Genomic DNA, 21,558 nt, shown 5'->3' with positions numbered 1-21,558 from the left:
GGGGACCAAAATAATGATACCACGTTAAAAAACTGGAATTCAAAATCCCAAAAGAGTTTTAGAATGTTTCTGTAATAGAAAATAAATATGAAAAATTATACTTTTTCCTTGTTTTCCTTACTTCTAAAAAGTAAAGGTGAAATTGATCATGTGACTCTGTACAGACAGTCACATCTTCTTGGAAAACTGCAAAAAAGCATTTTCCCCCATAGTTTCAGACTTCTGTTCCTCTTTGCCAGAGCCGATCCTGACCTCCCTGGGACCCTAAGCAATATTTTTTTAAGGGGCCGTCCTACCTGAACCATGAGCCATTTGCCATTACCACACAGTCACACCTGACACCCCCAGTGCTCCCACTCCTTTAACTAGGCCTATTGAAAATGCAATTCCTGATATCAGAAACAGACACTGTTACTAGAAAAAGTACATTCTTAATATCAAGAATTCACATTTTAAATAGTACAAATTTAATTAATGATATCAAAAATGCATCCTCACTGTAAAAAGTGAATAGTTGGATCAACTTAAAAAAATTACTTCAATTGGTAACACCTAAATAAATTAAGTTTTCTCAACTTAAATTATAACATTTTTCATGATAATTTAAGTTGAGAAAACTTCATTTATTTAGGTGTTACCAATTGAAGTAATTTTTTAAGTTGATCCAACTATTCACTTTTTACAGTGTAATGAATAAAAGCTAAAATGGCTGGCCATATATAGCATGTCACTGTGTTTTAAATGATAAAATAAATAATTGATACTTGATGGTTATTTACTGAGGGATGTGCATCCACGTTGACCAGTATGTCCAGCCAATCAACATTTTATGCAATATAGCCTAGCCTATAAATCAATAGTCAATGTCAAATACAATACACTTTCCATCTTGCTTTATTGCAGAGTTGTAACTAAACTGACTTGTGGACTAGATAATCATTGTCTTGTTTTAAAAGTATGTGCTTCTATAATGAGGAGTGCCATCACGCTCATATTGTACTGGTCCACTCCCCACAGATGTTTTGCTGGAAAGGGCGCGTTTCATTTCGTGCACGCGCATGTGAACGCATGTTAACGCGGTTATCTTTTCCGTGCTGCAGTTCATAAACAAACACCGTTGCCCTTTGTCGTTTATCAAACGTAATAAATAGTTGTATTTCACTCTCACTTTTTTTGTCAGGCACAAAGTCACAGAACACAGCCCTGGAAGTGGCCAACGTTAGCAAGCAAGACACAGACAGACCAAAAGATCACTGCCCACATGGGTTAGGCAGACAGACAGACAGACTAGAGAGAGATGCACATCAACTTAACTTTACTGTTCTTTGCTGACATCAAACTTGGAGAGGAGAGGAGAGAACACACAAGTCTACCTGATCGCTATTCCCGCAATTCACTCTCATGTGTTTTTTTTCTTTATTTTCGTGACCAGAAGGATAGTTTCGCTTAATTTTCTCATCGATGTTGTAAAGTTTAATTGACGCACTTTACGTTAAAATTCACATGATTTCAAAATGGCTGTGAAAGCTGTGATCTCATAAATGCTGAAAGACAACCACCACACGAGCATTTTCTTTAAACGCAAAGGGTTGTGGGTAACATTAGCCCTGCATGTTTGTGCACTTTGAAAATCCAGGGCATATTGTATTTCCATACTACTACTAATTTTAGCAGTATGTATTATTTATAATAGTTCCCTACTACAGCATGCAAGTTTTCACTAAGCATGGAATAGCTGAAGATTTATTTTGTTTGCCACAGGCTATATCAATAACACATATAGTACAGAATGTATCTTAGTCTTTTTTCTAGATTCATTGACATTAAATTAATATATATATATATATATATATATATATATATATATATTCTGAGATAACAGCATTTGCTAAATTAGACTCGTTCATGTAATTTTGCATATTTTACTCACAATATAGAAAAATGATAGGCAGTGTGTACAGTATACTATTTGATTTCAAATCCAGCCACTGTTTCCAACACACTATGATTTGTGATGCACTAATCATAATTTCACATACCATCTAAACCAATATCATTTATGTCAAGGATGTTGCATCATATCTTTCACAACCTAAATTAACAAAATGACTGATGAAATTACAATTGCAGTGTGAACATATGATGTTTGAAAGTGCTAACATATGTTGTTGCTCCATGCGAGTCCAGTATTCATTTATATATAACTGCACTTCTATAACTGGTGTCTCAAAGGACAAGACGAATGCGGAGAAAGAAAGAGAGCGATATGAATCAAAATCGCTCTATTTCCAGCACATGCATGCGTTCTATAATAAAACATACACGTTCTTTTCCTCTCAAACACACCGGTGTTATTCAGGTGAAGTGTCAGGTTTTTCCCAAAGGCAGCCTTCAGGGAACTAAACCTAAGATCTGCAATGTCATCATGTTCCTCAAAGTTACTGCGACACAGGCGAGAACTTCTAATATGACCTTTTTTCTGACCACTTTTTCATTAGAGCTTTGATCACAGCTGTGCCGTTCGCAGACCTGCCACCAATTGCATCTGTCGCAGAGGACGGAGCTTTGGGTAAATTTAAGGCTGATCACAATCGCTTGGTTTAATCAGGCGGGTCAAGATCAGAACACGTTCGTATTCACACACGCATACGCCGCTAGAGCTCGTTCAATGAGCTTTTAAGAAGATTTAAGGAGATTTTCCCAATGAAACCACTGCTCAACTATTAATCGAGACGTGCTGCTTTACAGGGTCAGTTCCAGCTGCATTTGGATTCTCAAATTGAAGAATTAAGCTGATATTTAAACTTCCTTTTACCACAGAGCGAGAAAACACCTATGCACCCATGCAGAGCCTCATAGCATACTGTAAGTTTTGCAACCCTTCTGCTATCTCCAGGGTTCTCAAGTCTCACGCATTGGCTGTGAGACACACGCAATTCAACCAGTTCACACACTCACACGCCACACCGTGTATTTCTCACGCTGAAAAGGCCATGCCAACCAAGTTGTCCTGCAAGCTTTATATATAACGTTGTATACGAGGCACAGGCACACAAAGTGAAGTTTCTTGCCGCCAGCACGTACCTCGGCCAGACTGCCTTCGTTACTAGGCAACATAGATACGCGAACACACGGAAGTTGACGGAACATTCTCGGCCACCGTACGTTCGTTACTAGGTAACCAACCACATTGCGCGAACACACGTCGTGATGGAGAAGGTAAGTTGGAAGAAAGCTTGTCTAACATTTTTAGGCTAGAAGATTTAATATATAGCCCATCGTATTCATTATTATTGATGCAGTCCATTAGGGCTCCTCCCCTAACCACATGTGATCTCACTCCAAGCTTTTGATAAAACTTGAGGACCCTGTATCTCTGATAAATCATAATGGAGTTCAAAATGAAAGCTCCTGAGAAGCTTGTTCATTTAGCATGCGTCAATCACAAACACAGATGCATGTAAGTGGGCGCTTGCCTCAATCCTGTGACAATTCTTCTTCCAGCATACAACCTTCATTTTTAATCTTAACTATCTTTAATTAAGTAGTCCGGGTGGAGCTCGAGTTGAATCTCGTTCTCGAGATTGCTCCTTTGTGGACAGCAAGTTAATTTTGTTTACTCTTTGCAATCTGTTTGCCTTTAACACTTTCAAGGACTAGATTAGGACGTGCAAACTGGAGAAACGGAGCTAAGACCAAGTTTAACATTTGTTGATAGTGGCTATTGCATAGGGACACTTCTCAGAAAGCAAGCAGAAACAACATGAGGTTAGTAAGATGCTCGTGCATGAGTGTGTGTGCATGAGAATGTGGTTGTTTGCCATTGATTATTGAGTGTTAGTTTACCAGGCTAAATTCCCAGGTCTTAAGTCTAAAGTCAATGACAGGATTAAAATCGCATCTGCATCTGCAGCTCTGTTAGGGACCTTGGTGGAAGAGAAGAGTGCATCGAGCCCTTCGAGAGCAAAGCCATTGTGTTTTTCGGCAAATCACTTTACCTGAGCCTTTATTCAAACCTGAAGTCGGTGTGAATCCTTCAAAGCTTTGAAGAGCAACAACAGAAGAATGCCTGATGTTTTATGCATTTTCTTACATGAAAGCAATATATTTTTTCCTGAGGTGTTTTGTCGATAAAGCGCACGTTCGACAATTTCTCTGAATTTCACAGCGGGTTTGTCGTTACCTTGAGAAAACTCATTAGAGAATGGGTGGGGCATTCGCACAGTTGGATATAATGGGAAATCTTAAAACATAATTTAGGTTTGCCAAGTTGTGCAATAGACAGAGAAATTCAAAAGATATGCCAGGATTGTGTTAATATCCCAAATATATATTTCCTAAATGTCCTTCCTGGTGGAGGGACATTTTCACAAGAACAAACAACGAATAATAATTCTATCTATCTATCTATCTATCTATCTATCTATCTATCTATCTATCTATCTATCTATCTATCTATCTATCTATCTATCTATCTATCTATCTATCTATCTATCTATCTATCTATCTATCTATCTATCTATCTATCTATCTATCTATCTATCTATCTATCTATCTGCTCATCCATCCATCCATCCATCTATTAGGGCTGTTCAATTAATTGAATTGAAGTGAAAATGATCAACTTTTTACGATGCAATGCTGGCCCGATTGTGCAAGTGACAATTCCGTCATGTCCCGACTCCTAAACGCGAGAGTGTAGTTTCGACGCTTGCCTTGTCCAACACATTTTGAGAGATAGAGAGAGAGAGAAGACGAAGCACCGCTGAACACTCACGCGGTTTGTGAAACTGCGTCTTGGAGAAAGTTTTAAAATGATTGATTTGATTTAATAATCTGTGTGGATTAATTTAGGCTACTCATACAATCTACATGCTAAAGTGAATCAATGTTTGCGGGGGAATTTTCCACAGACCTGCGGGAATTATTAAAATACTTATTGAAGTATTGAAGAAATCTACTCATCCATAACTGATGTCTTCATATTTGTGGCAGATAAATTTTGCAGTTGAATTGTATAATCTGATATATGTCAAAGCAATGCAATATTGCCAGAAAAAGAAAAAAAAAAACTTTGCAAGTGAATGAATCTCGTTTTGTTACTGAATGATTTCAGTATTTTTTTGCATATACAAATTTTATCCAGATGTGTTTTTGTGAAAGTCTAGACAGCAAAAAAAGAAACCACACAAAAAAAAACACATGGAGTCAGATTTTTTTTTGTGATTTTTTTTTTTTTTTTTTTGCAAATCTGATTCAAACTGCATTTGGAGGTGGGAATTCAATCAAATTTTTACAGATGAGTCTCAGTCTGGACACTCTGACTGCTCAGATTGGATTTTAAATTATCTTTTGCATCCCATTTAACGTGACGCACAACAATTACGTCAAAACCGGTGGCATAAATGGTGGAAGTATTCATACGGTATTCAAACAGTATGCCAGTTCAACCGTGACAAGAACATCATAATATATACCAGTCTCCTCCGTCACTGAGTTCTGCACCGCGACTCGACAGGGCGCTTATTTGGAGCACCAAAGGATGCACCTCCATTTTTCCTGCATCCGTTTTGAAAGCCTCATCACATACTTGGGTACGCCTTCATCATTAAGCAACCCAACCCATGCAGATAGATTGGTTATGTCTGGACACACAAATCTTATCACTTACTACAGGGTGGGCCATTTATATGGATACACTGTAATAACATGGGAATGGTTGGTGATATTAAAGTCCTGTTTGTGGCACATTAGTATATGTGAGGGGGCAAACTCCTCAAGATGGGTGGTGACCATGGTGGCCATTTAGAAGTCGGCCATCTTGGATACAACTTTTGTTTTTTCAATAGGAAGAGGGCCATGTGACACATCAAACTTATTGGTAATGTCACAAGAAAAACAATGGTGTGCTTGGTTTCAACGTAACTTTATTTGTTCATGAGTTATTTACAAGTTTCTGACCACTTATAAAATGTGTTCAATGTGCTGCCCATTGTGTTGGATTGTCAATGCAACCCTGTTCTCCCACTCTTCACACACTGAATGGCCCCCAAGGTCTCCCGATCTGACCCCCTTAGACTTTTATCTTTGGGGTCATCTGAAGGCAATTGTCTATGGTGTGAAGATACGAGATGTGCAGCACCTGAAACTACGGATACTGGATGCCTGTGCTGGCATTTCTCCTGCGGTGTTGCTATCAGTGTGTGAAGGGTGGGAGAACAGGGTTGCATTGACAATCCAACACAATGGGCAGCACATTGAACACATTTTATAAGTGGTCAGAAACTTGTAAATAACTCATGAACGAATAAAGTTACGTTGAAACCAAGCACACCATTGTTTTTCTTGTGACATTACCATTAAGTTTGATGTGTCACATGGCCCTCTTCCTATTGAAAAAACAAAAGTTGTATCCAAGATGGCCGACTTCTAAATGGCCACCATGGTCACCACCCATCTTGAGGAGTTTGCCCCCTCACATATACTAATGTGCCACAAACAGGACTTTAATATCACCAACCATTCCCATGTTATTACGGTGTATCCATATAAATGGCCCACCCTGCAGATCAATTAATAGTGTGGACAGTCTGCCTGAAAAGATCTGATTTAAGAAAAAATCTGATCTGCCTGCAGCTTGAACAAAGCCAAAGTGTCAAATGAAACAGACAGAAGTCAAGGGTCAAAATGACACACTGTCGCAGCTGGTAAGAACAAAAGCTGATTTACATGAACGAGATTGTTTTATCACATCTGAATATGATAAGGCACTAGAACCAGAGAAAAAAATAGGCTGCTTAGCTTACAAACATTGGCAAATTGTTAGATGAGGGCAAATATGACCCTGCCGGAACGTTCCACAAGAATATATGACCGGAGGAGACATTTTTGCTTTCGCAGCAAAGGCGTCATCATTCACAGCACACACGGCAGACAGCCCATAATAACCACGTCACTGCTGATGATGATACAGAGGTCACCATGGAGCACACACACACACACGCACGGAGTCGGAGACGAGACCTAGAGCATGAGACAGTGCGTTAAGCAGTGTTAAGAAGACTGTCATTTTTCACCCTCTTAATGGTTTGGAGTAAGTACTGAAGTTCAGTGTGGCACAGATAGTGAGATGCACAATCGTAACTCATTCACCTGACATATGACAAACGGGCACATGTGAAAAGCTGGAACTTAAATTATGATTATGGAAGATAAAACGATTAAATCAAAAATCCACAAGTGGGGAAATTAAGTTGGAACGTTTAGTAGACACACATGGTGGTGGTGTTGGGAAATAAGAAAAAGAAAACAAAATTTTACATTTTAATGTACGTGAAAGTTTTTTTTAATATAAAATATATCATAGGCAAATGTCCTGAAAAAAGATACACTGAAGCATTACCTACCCTTCAGAAGTTGCTGTAGGCCTAGACTATTATTATTTTTTGTGTTTTAGAATGTATTTAATGTACATTAAGTGTAGTGCATTTTAAGGTGTTCACAATATCTAGCATTCAAGATCACGTGCTTTAATTTCACTGTATATACCAGATTGATCAGACCTTCATGGCTGATCAATCTGGTATAGTGGTTCAGTTAATCAGTTATCAGATCAATAAAGGTTTTTTTTTTGTTTGTTTGTTTTTTTGCACAGAAGAACCATTTTTGGTTCCCCAAAGTCAGAACCTTTCAGCATACAGTTGTTAAAAGAAATTGTTTTCTTAGTGTAAAGAACATTTTAAAAATTGAAAGAACTTCATGAAAAGGTTCTTCATGGAACTTTCAATGCCAATAAAGAACCTTTATTTTTCTTCTATCTTCTTCTATCTATCTTTTTTTATTATTATTGTAGTACAAACGGTGAGGAATGAGTTACACACTGAAGTTTAATATTTAAGATAAGGGGTTTGTTTAAATCTCTAACCCTATGAGGTGCTATTTCAAAGTATTTGAGATTAAGAAAATCACTTGTCAGTGCCTGCTTTGTGCAGTCTAAAACTTTTTGAAGGTGACCTACAGGAAAGCTCTGAGGGAAATAAAGAGCTTTATCCTTTAATTTATAGAGCTGAGATTCATTTTTCATATATAATTGTGGCGAGTTCCTCTCAGTCAAGTTCACTCTTTCATGCATAAGCACACAAACATACGCGGTTCTCAATTGGAATAGATCAACTTTTGACAGATTTCATTTGCATTTAAATCAAAATGGGAAAATCAAGAGCTTTACGTCTGAATCAAAATCTGTCTGTCTGTCTATCAGTACACCTCGTATTTCTCATCACGCCTCTTTTTCTCCCTCTGCCTCCCTGTGATTAAATGGCTTTCTGAATGGTTTTCTCTCCCTTGTACACAATGGATTGAATTCGGAATAAACTTTAGATAGTTAATAATATTCAGCCACGGTAACAAACAGTTGCCCAAACACCAAACAACTAGGCTACACGTACTCGCTCAACAATGGTTTTTAAATAGGCCACGCATAGGCTATGCCTACTGCCAAAAGAGATGATGAAATATTTAAACAAACTTACCTGAACGCCACGGTCTTTCTCATTTGTAGCACTGGAAAACCCGAGACATGCTGGAAACTTCGAATCATTCTAATAATGAATCAGTGCGTTCTAAACGGTCACCTGTTCTACATGTTGCGTTGGGATATCTGATTCATTGTAGTGAATTCAAATTTGATTCAACTGATTCACTGATTCGAATCCCTGCGTATCAAAGATGGACTTTGGTCTTTATTTTGTAGCGGGATATTTAATTAAATAAGATGTTAATCATATTGACTCGTTTTAACTTCATTATACAAATTATTGTCTATTTTAGTGTTTCATTCTTTTAATTTCATTAATTTAAATCATTGTTTTTTATTTACTATTTTTATTTTACATTACAATCTAAATTATATAATCATGGGATATAAAAATTGTCCGCTTAAGTAACTTGAATGTAGTTTGCTGCTTTTATCATAGCTGACTACTAGCCTACTTTAAAGGGTAGCCTACCATTAGCAGAGTAGATTTGCTATAGTTTCAATAGTTTTAAGTAGCTTCCCCAACACCACACCAAGTCTCTTTTCCCTCCTTCACCTTGGTTGACTTTTTGCCTATTTTTAGTCTGCCAGATGAAAATCTGATTACTGTGAAAAGTAATAGCATACCTTTCCTCAACAAACCAAATAACTTTTGGTATATTTCATGTCTGTAACACAAATGGTCTGGAATGAGTTACGCATCGATATTTAATGAAGAATTAGAGGTTTGTTTAAAGAGGTCATGACATGAGAAATCAAATTTGCCTTGATCTTTTGACACATAGGCCTTTGTACCTTGGCATTCTGCAAGTTGCATTGCTTAAAATATTCTCCTCATTATAAACAAAGCATTTATTTAATCAAGCTCCATAATCCCTAAGTTTTTTATCTAAATGAGCACAATTTTGTACTACCGCAGTAGTATATCTGGGGGTCACACTGTCACTTTTGATTTTGATGACCTTTTATGACTTGATTTATGACTTGGTTTATGATCACCAGGTGTGTGTTTAACCTTTTGACCTTCCGTTCCGGATTGTTTGTGTTTGTGTGTTTATGACCCCAATCTGTTGTGTGATAAGGAAAGTGAATGTTTTTCTGGTTATCTTTTTATTATTGCTGGGTAACGACCCCAGGTCGTTGAGCTTATGATCAGAAGAGACATGCCAGAGGGTCGGAGGTTAGGTTTTCAGATTGCACAGCAACGTCCATTATGTCTGTGTGAGAATGAAACGGTACAAATGAGTTTAAAGAAATAAAAAGCATTGCTGATAAATAAAGCAGATAAAATAGTATAAAATAAGATTGACATTTTATCAAGCATAAGTATTTTAAAGTTAGTGTTCAAACTTTTAAACATGACTTGGAAAGTATGAGTACTTACCATAGTTGAAATGAGGCTGTCTATTTGTCTCTAGTTAAAGTCCACAGATCTTTGAATTTTTCTGAGCAGAAGAAATATGTCAGACTGGATTGTTTTCAGAATACAACCGGCCATAATGTCTATGTGAAAATGAAATGATACAAATGAGTTTAGAGGAATAAGAAGCATTGCTGATAAATAAAACATAGTAAATAAAACAATGGTAGATGAAATTTTATTAAACGTAAGTATTTTAAAGATAGAGTTCAAGCTTATAAACATGAGATGCATGCAGTGGCACCGGCCCCCATCCTGACTGTGTGTTGTTGTTGTGTATTTGGTTTGCAATTTGTTTCTGGAAGCATCAAACAATTAAAATGCAGGATAGTCACTTCTAAAGTTTTATTATGTGATGGTAAACGTGAACGAACGTATAAACCATCACATACAACTGTCTCCCATCCTGTAGGCTACGCCTGGGAGACCCCAAAATGTAATAATTTTGACACCTCTACACTGACCAGGGGTCTCATTTATAAAACTGTGCGTAGGAACCTTACTAAAAGTGTGCACCCGAAAGCCAAAAATGGCGTACGCAAAAAAAGTATTCGGATTTATAAAACCGTCCGTACGCCAGACCCTGAGCAGAATTCACTTTATAAATCCCAGTCAGCGGAAGATTGTGCACACATGCGTCTCCTCCCCAAAATAACCATATATGGAGCTTACAACGCCTAGTTTTACTATGCAGATCCTCATCTGCATATCATTTGCATATGATTATTCATCCACGTGATAACGTTTAACGGTACAAGACACATTACATTAATAAAAATCAAGTAGTTGCCTATCCTTGCCTTGTTTTTGAATACATAAATCAAATAGTGTAAAATACATTTCAGAGAAAGTTTTTCTCAATCTTTCCCACTGGCCGAATTGTATTTTTAATTGATATTTTTAATGGAAACAGATAGGCCTTGGGCATTATTTGCACGAAACTATTTTCTCAGACAATCTGGTATTATCATGATAAGCAGTTATCTCTGTGGTTAAAACATTAAAACACAGCACGCCAGAGGAAAAGTGTTCAAAAACATCGCATCCACAACAAATATTTCTATTGACTGAATTTGAATATAAAAATGTTGTAACTTCTCAGTAATGATTTCATGTTTAAGTGCTTAACTCCATTAGTTTGAATGGCATATTTAATCTAAATGTTTATATCAGAAGTAAAACATAGTTTAAATCATTATTTTATTTATTTAAACTGGTATTTGCGTCAGTTTCACTGCGGGCGTACACGGTGCGATTTTTGCTGTTTTTACGAGCTCGCAGATAATTTTTTTCACTCGGGAGAAATCGAGTGGAATCGGTGATGCTCGCATGGTCGTGGCTCGCAGCGTGTGAGAGGAATTACGAGCCGAGCCGAGCACGTTATGAGCACCTCCCCGACCTCCCGATCATCTTTAAACATGTTTAAAAAATTCGGGGAGTCGGCCCGATTTTCACCAGCTGTCCCCTATTTCCAAATTATACACAACCACGTGGGGCTATACCTCAGTGGCAGCAACCATACAGCGTGCGCATACACTGTCTCTCTCCCTCTCTCACACTCTCACACACCCACACTTCTCTCAATTAAAATAATAATAATAATAATATTAAATAAAAATAATTAAATACAAATAATAATTCTGTCTCTCTCTCTCTAGTTTTTATGTTGAATGGCTACTGTTCTCTGCTTTACAACAAATCATTTGCACACACATTTCGGTCATTTTTTTCTATCTGAAGCTTTGCCATGCAACATTGACGGTCTCTGTGTTTAGCGCGAAAGCTCACGTGATTGCTGCCGGCTCGGGATAAAATTCGTGCAGGACAGTCGTGCCGTGTACCAGCTGCATTGACGCGATTATCAGTTAAACTGACTCGCAACGTGTGCAATATCTCACGACCTCCCGAGTGTCCGATCCTGGTCCGAACTCGCACCGTGTACGCCCGCCTTAAACGGCCCAACGTGCTCGTTGGCGCGGACATTTAATGGATATTTGCTTCAAGTGACAGGCTTGGTGAGTGAAATTATATTTGTATTATCTTTCTGTATATGTTAAATTTTCTTTAGATTTTCTGTCTAAAAGTGACCAAAAAGACACTTAACTCCAGCTCATGCCAATTCCCTTTGTCTCTCAAAGTTTGCTTAAAGGTGCGCACATTCTCCCGTCAAGTTTGTTTTTTTATAGATCACAACCTTTGCGTGGGAACTGGCGTACGTACGTTTATAGCCCCGTTTTGTGCATACGCACGCTTTATAAATGAGACCCCAGGGCTGTAAGATCAATAGAATTAGATGTTTATACCTGTGTCTTTAGGAAACAGTCAGGGGTGAAAACTAAATGGCCAGGAAGTTAAATTTTATGTACTCTTATCCATTGATTGTTATGATAAGCTAATCGTCCTTTCTTCCTGGGGCAACTGTCTCCCATCCTGTCTTTCTGGGAGAAAGTGTGAAAGAAAGAGGCACCCCAAAAATGGCACCTCGACTTATTTTTCGATGTAAACATAGCACTTAATATAGTGGGACCCACTTTCCTTATCACACAACAGATTGGGGGTCATAAACACACAAACACTAAAATAAAAAGTGACAGTGTGACCCCTAGGCCTATATATACTGCTTACCCCAAGGGTTGAAAATATGATAAAACACAGAGAGGGATCAGCAGTTAACAGGTTAAAGTAACATTTCTCATTTCAGGACTAGCTAAATAATTGCAACTTACTCTTAAGTAATAACAGAGGCAGAGGTGGGTGAACAGGTTGGTCGTATTGCACCTTTTTTTTTGCACTCTCTGTTGATCGGCAGGTCCTGCAGACTGGGCTGATTAACAATTTTGCGGAATCCATAAAACTTCCACGCCAGCGAGCTAACTTTCTTGCAGTGCGGGTAGTGTCTCGTCTGTCATATCCGATAACATGCTTTTACACGGCAGTAGCAGCTGCGCACTGTGTCTGCTTGTCAAGTCAAGTCAAGTCAACCTTTATTTATAAAGCACATTTAAAAACAACAAAAGTTGACCCAAAGTGCTTTAAAGACCAAGCAAACTTAATTTTAACATAAAATAGATCACCTTCAATGGAAGTTGATCAGAAGCCCCGAGCCCTGAGAGTACGGATGTAGTAGGTATATACAGTATATGATATATTGGGGCGCAAGACCAAATAGTCCCTTGTAGACAAAATATGAATTTTAAAATCGAGCCAGTGTAGAGATGCTAAGACCGGGGATATGTGATCCCTATTTCTTGACCCCGTTAATAACCTGGTCTGCTGTGTTTTGAACAAGCTGGATAACGCAGTGTGGGACAGACCAATATAGAATGAGTTACAATAGTCTAAACTTGATCAAATAAGTGGGTGGATCACAATTTTTTCTTCAATTAAGTCTTTATTGGAAAGAAAATGTTTTATTTTAGCGATATATCTCAGATGGTAAAAGCTACCCTTGACAACAGCACTGATCCGCTTATTGAAAAGTAATGATGAGTCAAAAATCCCTCCAAGGGATCTTGTACCTTCACAAACAAATGACCTAACTGGGCAACCAGGCCAGGTAAATAGGACATAGAGGAACCTAAATTCAGAACTTCGGTTTTGTTCTCATTTAATTGTAAGAAATTGTTTGCAGTTTAGGGCATTCTCAGATTAATGATTCTTGACTACACTCACTGGGAAATAAAATTGGGAATCATCAGCATAACAATGGTAAGATATGCTGTATTTCTGAAAAAATAAAAGCTGACGGGAAGCATGTACATCGAAAATAACAAGGGTCTTAAGATTGACCCTTGAGGGATACCACACTGTAATTGAGCCGAAGTAGATGAAAAGTTGCCTAAATGCATCCTTTCCTTTAGACAAGAGGAAAACCACTGAAGGGCCGTCCCCTGGATGCCAACCATACATTCTAGAATCTAGATGATTGAGGAGAATATTATGGTCAATGTGTTGAACACAGAACTGAGATCGAATAAAACTAAGGCGACAGGTGAACTTAAATCAACGAAGAGTAAAATATCATTGGCGACCTTCAATAGCGCAGATACAGTAAAGCTGTGAATAAACATCTCTCTCCAAAATCTTGAAAAGAAAAGGCAGTTTGGAGATGTAATCGTAGTATATTGCTGGTATATCAAAGGATGTTGAATTGCATGTTCAAAACTACTTGGAACAACTCCACTTGCTAATGAGCTGTTAATTATGTCACACTGGGACTGATATTCATAAAAACTTCTTTACAAAGGCGTGGAGAAAAATTATCCAGCTTTTAACTGGGACACATCATCTTATGTTTTTCATTGCTTGTGTTTTATGACAGGTGGCAACCAGCATTAAGGTGCAAAAATGCCATCTACTGTGCTCTGGAGGCAGGCATATGCCCGTGTGACATCACAGGTTACCCAATATCAAAATAAGCTGTTTTTCGAGCTTGATTAAATAAATGCTTTGTTTATAATGATGAGGACGTTTAAAGCTAGGAAACATGCAGGATGTATTATTGGTAGCCTACAAAGACCTCTTGTGTGTCAAAAGATCAAGGTGAATTTGATTTCTCATGTCATGATCCCTTTAAAAAAAAAAAAAAAAAAAAAGAGATAGATGTGAGGAGACAAAGAAAAAGGTGAAAGAGTGATGTGTAGAGGGAGAAGTGATAAGGGTAGGGCATGATTGTAAAAAGGAGTGACACTCAAGAGAGATTGAGTGATGATGGAGAAATACGTCTGACAAGAAAAGGGGTTTGGAGGGGAGAAGGGAAAAGACTATTTAAAAGCCCTTTATTTAAGAATTCCGAGGAAAAGCGGACAACTGGAGGATATGGGAGAAAGAGGAAGATGAGGGTGTTTTTACTCCTTCGCCACATGTGGAGCAAAGAGCCAGAGCAAAGCAAAAAACCGGACACTTCTTAAAAATAAAAGTTTTATTAACATGCAAAATCTTACACCAGCAGTCTTTTGAGAACATTTTAAGACCATGTCACAGTAATACATTAATTTTAGAGCCTCTTGGCCCTGTACCCCATCAGTCCATTCCTCTTCTTAGCAATTTATCACTCATGTCGTCGTTTGTCCTGAAGATAATGCTATCTCGTTCCTTAAACGCACACATTCAAAAAATTCAAACAAAACAATCATGTTCATGCACATTCATTTCGCAGTATGAAATATCACAAGTGTTTGGGGCTGGAACAGTTTCACCCGATTAATGCTTTGATTTACTAAGTTAAGTTTTACAAACGTAGTACATCAGTTCATGTTCAACACGACAGCAGCATTACTAAGATGAGAGAGCTTACCTGACTAAGACACACTGATAAGACGCACCTGTTGGTTGAGATTACTTCAAGGGTTTATTCGTTTATCAACTTAATTTAGGTCCTTAACTTGAGGTAACACAATCTGCACAGTGTTTTGTTCTTTTCTGGGGATACACAATTGAATAAAACTGGAAATAAATGAGCAAAGATAATCATTTGGCATAAACCATTTAAGTAAACTCAGTTAAGAAGACAGTTTAGTACTTGTGGAAACTTGTACCATCTTTGTACCATTTTAAAAAATAATAATAAACTGGCCAAATACAGTACAATTACAGCGTTTACTGTAGATTCAAAGATCAAAATTGAAACTCACAGACTGGAAAATGGTATCAAAGCACAGAAGGTAGAAATAACAACAAACTTATTTTAAAAAAGAATTCATGAAAATAACAAATACATACAATAATAGATAGCCTATATTTCTTCATTCTCAGCAAAGCACATCATGTTTATTCCACCAATGGGAATGTCACTGGATAAAAGCTTTTCTTCAGTTTTAAAGTAGGAGTACTCATCAATTCCAGGACAAAATATGCAGATACAAAGATGCCAGCACTCATCAATTACCAAGACAAATAGATTACTGAACAAGCATTTGTCATAAATACAGAGATTATTCATCATAGTCATCAAAAAGAAATGAGCATGTGATCTCGTCACAATACTCATTGAAGTTACTAAGATTATTCTACTCTCATTGTAAATACTAAGATCAGGTCACCCATGAGAGAAACTGATATAAAAAAGGAATACCCATAGAAACAGTACGTTATGCGAGCGCTCGGGCACTCCGTCGGAATACTAAGATATGGTGACTGATGGCGTGACGTGTTTTAAATGCATAGAGACACATGGAGTCATTCACTGTACTGCGACAAACTCCATTACTAAGATAACACTGGAACTGTAAACAGAACAAGTATGCGACTCTCTTTCTCTCGATATCTTTATTGTGCTTTTGAATCACCCTCAGGGTGCAGCCTGTTGTGTTTGTAATACTCCAGGTAAAGATGTCAACCCAGACAGCAAAATAGTGTCGGTCCAGATCCGGCCCACATCTGGTACACTTGGATTCCACACGGCCCAGATGCGGGCCGGATCTGGGCCGACGCTATGTGGTCTGATATGAACTCACAGGTAAAATAGATGATTGTTACTAAGAACTTGAAATATTCAGGTAAACTTGAATTCTTGTTAATTTTTTTTTTTTTTTTTTTTACACCCTGAGCACTAGGAGCATAGTGTTTGGGTTTCATTAATACATTTCCAATTTTACTGCGATGTAAAATTAAAATTATTTTAACCATGTGAAATAATAACATTACAGAAGCCACAGTGCTAATGGTTCAACAGATTATAAAATTACATTAAATTGTAAGTCATACAATATTTAAAGACTGTAATATACTTAAGATTTCAATAAGTGCATTGATGTCTTTCATAAAGCATTATTACTCACTGCAATCAGAGTTGAAGCTCCTTTGGTAAAGGAGCCAAAAACCATTATGGTTCTAAGTATTTAGTTTTTAACATTTGAGGCTTAAATTTGACCCTGAACTTGATCCACTGCTTAATGTGAATAAAAGTGAGTCCATGTCTATGACTCGGGAGGGAATTCACTATGACTGATAGCGATGTTTATTTGTTTTAGCACCCGGGACACTGAAGGATCAGGTAATGGTGCGAACACAGCCACAAAATTAGTGCTGTATGGAATTTTCTAAATGCAGTTCTGGATCATGTCAGTTGGTTTTGAGTGCTATGTGTGGTTAAACTGTATTTTGGGTGCTTATAGCACTAAAATGTATACTTTTTTTCAATGAATTCACCCCTACATTTTTTTGGCAGATTCTAGTTTTTACATTTTTGAGGCTTAATACACAAGTTCACATGCACAAACAATACACACACACACACACACTGTTTAAAGTCTATTATTAAAGTTCATATCTCTGGAAACTTCATAGAAATTTAAACGTTTCTTAGCAACATCCTTTTCAGAATAATATATATATAAAAAAAGCTAAAAAGATGGTAGCACAGGTTGTGGAGATTCATTTCTAAAGACGAACACACAAACAGACAAAAACAAAATGTAAAATCTTTTCTTTGCATGAATGTCTGGAATAAATTGGGGCAAATTAGTAAGGCATTAGTAATGCTAATCTAAATATTCTCTAGAAAAAGTTCTCCAAGGACAGAAGTTCTCAATTTCGCTAAATAGTTTTATTATTACCGTACTGTGCTCTTTGTATCAATGACGGTTTGTTGAAACCTGCCGATTGACAGTTCTACGTACTGGTCGGAACAGGTAGGCCTACTGTTCAAATGTCAGTGGGCTTTAAAACTGTCAAACGTTAAACGTTCAAGGGGCCATTTACACAGAACACTTTTTTGTTATTAAATTCGCGAAACATCGCAGTGTAGTAGAAAAGAGCGCATCATCTCGAGACGCTGTTTTAAAAGTTGAAATCCGTTCACGCCGATTTAAAAAGACGCTGAAAAGGTAGCGTCAAATGCATCAGTCAAATGCATGTTTACATAGAAAAGCAAATTAGAAGCAAGTGGAACATGAACGCGTGTTTTGAGTGAAACACTAATTATTTTTCGAAGTTCTAAATAAAATAGAGTATTGGAGTACATTTGACAAGAAAATACTATTTCAGTCTTTCTACTCAAGAAAAATCACATTTAAACGCCCAGTAAGCGATTTCTGAAAAATGCTGTTGAATAAGTGGATCAGATCAATGCACCGCAACACACTTGTAACCAATCAGCATTAAGGGGCGTGTCCACTCATGATAGGGGAGGAGAGAGAGCACAGCGCACAAAATCGACATTAGTAGAATGACTATAGAAAGAGAGAAATGACAAAAGAGGATAAGGCCGTGTGTCCAGCAAAGCATTTTTAGCCTGCTGAAAACGCCTGGCACTCTGCTGAAAACGCCTAGCTATGGGCGCTTGAGAGCGTTTTGGCAGCGCATGAGCGCAGCATTTTTTTTCATTTGAGACACTTTGCTTGTTATGATATGGAATTTCCGCAAAAGTGTTACTAGTATCTCATTTCACACATATTTTGTTTCTGTGTTGATTCCATATTAAAATGTCTATACAATGTAATGTATTTTCTCTGGCTCTTGTTTTAAATGATTTTGTTCCGTTATTATGCTTTACGCAGTTTCTACTCTATTATGCGGTTGGTCGGTGTGGCAGGCCCGGATTGGGTAATCGGGAGAATCGGGAGAATTCCCGGTGGGCCGCTTCACTTTTGGGCCGGTCGAGGATTTTTTTTTTTTTGTTTGTTTTTTTTGTTTCACATTTCAATGTCACGTTAGTAACATTACACGTTCCGCCTTCTGACACTGCAGCGCGCAGCCTCTGCATGGGTTGTACCATGTGAGGGAGTTCTCCCCTCCCCTACTATAGAGTTGGTTGGGTCCACAGCCAGTCTTTTCCAAAACGTTTTAGGTAGGCTACTGCGGCCGCGGGCCCGCGGCATCGCCGGCGCCTACCGCGCCTGGCTGGTCCTACCGTAACGGTACGCGTCAGGGAGGATGGCTGGGAGGAAGAGGCCAGGAGGTATGGAAGCTTGTTTGCGTCACAGAATAAAACGTTTTAAAAGATAATTGCGACTTTTTATCTCACACTTGCGAGTTTACATTTCGGAATACATCAGAATTGCGTGAAATAAAGTCTCAATTGCGTGTTATAAAGTCAGAATTGCCTGAAATAAAGTTGCAATTGCGTGTTATAATTGCAAGATATAAAGTCAGAACTGCGTGAAATAAAGTTGCAATTGCTTCTTTTTAAAGTCAGAAATACAGAATTGTGAGATATAGTCTGAATTGTGTGATAAAAAGTCTAAGTGAATTATTATTTAACCTTTACATTATTTGTTGAACTATGGTATTAAGACCAACTACACAATAGTAACAACTGAATTGTTGCTTCATTTATCCAAATTGGAAAAAGTGCTAATTTGGAATTCCACCGTGGAAAAAGTGGGCCGGTCTTGGGCATGAACTCCAGGGCTGAAAAGTGGCCCCACTCCGGCCCTGCGGTGTGGTATAAGTCCCGCCCCTCCTCCACTGTGATTGGACGGTTGGGTAAAAAGTGACAGTGATGAGCACTGCATTTTACCCAAAGTTGAACATTCTTCAACTCTCGGCGACCAGTAAAAAACGCAGAGCGCTCAGCATGAAAAGAACGCTCAGCGCCTCGTTACGCTCATGGCGTTTAAAAAACGCGGCGCTCCCATTAAAAACAAATGGAAAAATACGCCAGCCGCCTGAAAAAAACGCTTTGGTGGACACACGGCCTAAAGGCCTGTTAACACCGGGACGAATTTCGCGTGCGATATTTTGCCGATGTTTAACGCCTCGTGACTAAACAAAGGGCGCCAATGTGACTGTGCACACCGACGTGAAAAACGCAACGCGTAAAAGCGTCATTTTTTTTAAAAACCCCTCGGGTTCGTTTTTTGAGTTTGACGCGCCGCGTCAAAAACTATCCGACCAATGAGATTGGTGCTTTTGCTCACGTGTCTGGAGCTTCTGAAGTTACAGTAAAACACAACTTGGGGGCGCTCAAACACAAAACGGTCTTGCCGAGCACACATACGTAATGGCGAAGAAGATATACGCCAAGTGGCATCTAAACACTGCCGGTAAGAAATAAGACGAGGAAGATGCAAGGCAAGATGAATGTAGAGCTGCTGGTCTCGTTGGTGTCGGAACATAAAGAACTATATGACAAACGCGACAGCGACTACAAAAATCTTGATAAAAGAAAACTGTTATGTAGTGGTATTAAGCGCCATCTAATGTCAGGGAATGAATTTGCATGTTCACTCGGCTCATCGTCAGCGAAAATCGCTTAGGTGTGAACACAAAAAACGTGTTGAAAAATGCTGGCGAATAACGCGCGCTGATATTCGTCCCGGTGTGTACGGCCCTTAAGGCCAGGGGAATATAACTTTAAAAAGAATGGTTACGATCAGGCAAGAGGTAGGACCCATGTTAATATCAGAGAAGCTTTTCAGCATGGAGAGACAAGGAGCGGGAACAGGGAAGGTCTGAAAACCAGACGCCGAGCTTGCTTTATTTCTTCTCTATCCGTGAGTAATGTTAGTCTTGCTGTGTTTCACAGAACTAAGATATGCTGTCTTTTGCTTGAATAATATAACTTGTGTCATCTTCGCTTGTACACTTGCATTATTATTATTATTAGCCTGGAACGTACTCCTCTCCACTGCTTGAAAAGGGTGTCCGAAAAGTGAGATAACATACTCCCAATATATGTTTTTTCTTTAGGTTCCCATTTTTCACTAACACTATAACCCCTTAATCTTGTCACATTTGTAAAATATAAGTTACTTGGGCTATCATGTTACTGTATGTAGGAAGCTGTTCATGAAAACTTTTTTTTTTTTTTGGGATGGAAGGCGCTCACAGAAAAAGTGATTTTAATGTAATTTTAAACCATTCAAGCATAAGAACACTCACACGCTGTTTTCGGTGCTGCGCATCCATATTTTATTACAGTTTCTGTACCTGAATACCTGAAAATCTTGTTTCACTTTCAATCATATATCTTTATTCAGTTGTATTTATTTGTGTGATTGTTAATTTGTTTAATTGTTCTTTTTAATTACAGAGTGTTTGTCTTTAATTGTGCTTGAAATTTATATTAGTTACGCTAGTTGTTTTTGCAATGGTATTTTTAAACCATAGGCAAAAATTTCTTGTGTAAGTGTTATTTAGCTTGTTGATTTTTGTTCATGGTCAATGAAATGTTTTGCAATAAGACTTTGAATAAATGTGAATGATATATAAGGGGTTTTTTTGTGGGGTTTTTTTGTGTTTTTTTACCTAACCGGAATTGAAATTAGTAATCGAAATGAATCGGAATCAATTAGGAGATTCAGAATCGTTAACATTCAAACGATACCCAACCCTAGTCGTGGCGTGTTGCATAGCGTGTACACTGTACGTGAATGTGGGGGGTGGAGGCATAAAGATAGGAGCGTGATCTTTTTGGGTAGGGGCATGTTAGTTTTGGTGATTTCAAATATCAACAGCGTTTACCAGAAATCGCTTACTGCACCTTTAAGTTTCTATGTAATTCTTTGTGAAATGTATTAAATTATTTGTGAACCTTTTTTGTACCATAGCTAGTGTCCACAGCTTTTCATTATGGACAGATGGAATACAAGTACTGTGTAGGAAAAGTCATAAATACTGCATTATTTGTGAAGTGAAACATGAGTGAATCTTTTAAAAA

This window comes from Scardinius erythrophthalmus (assembly GCF_964197995.2).
Source record: "Scardinius erythrophthalmus genome assembly, chromosome: 7".
In the NCBI taxonomy this organism is placed as follows: Eukaryota; Metazoa; Chordata; class Actinopteri; order Cypriniformes; family Leuciscidae; genus Scardinius; species Scardinius erythrophthalmus.
This window is presented reverse-complemented; position numbering follows the sequence as displayed.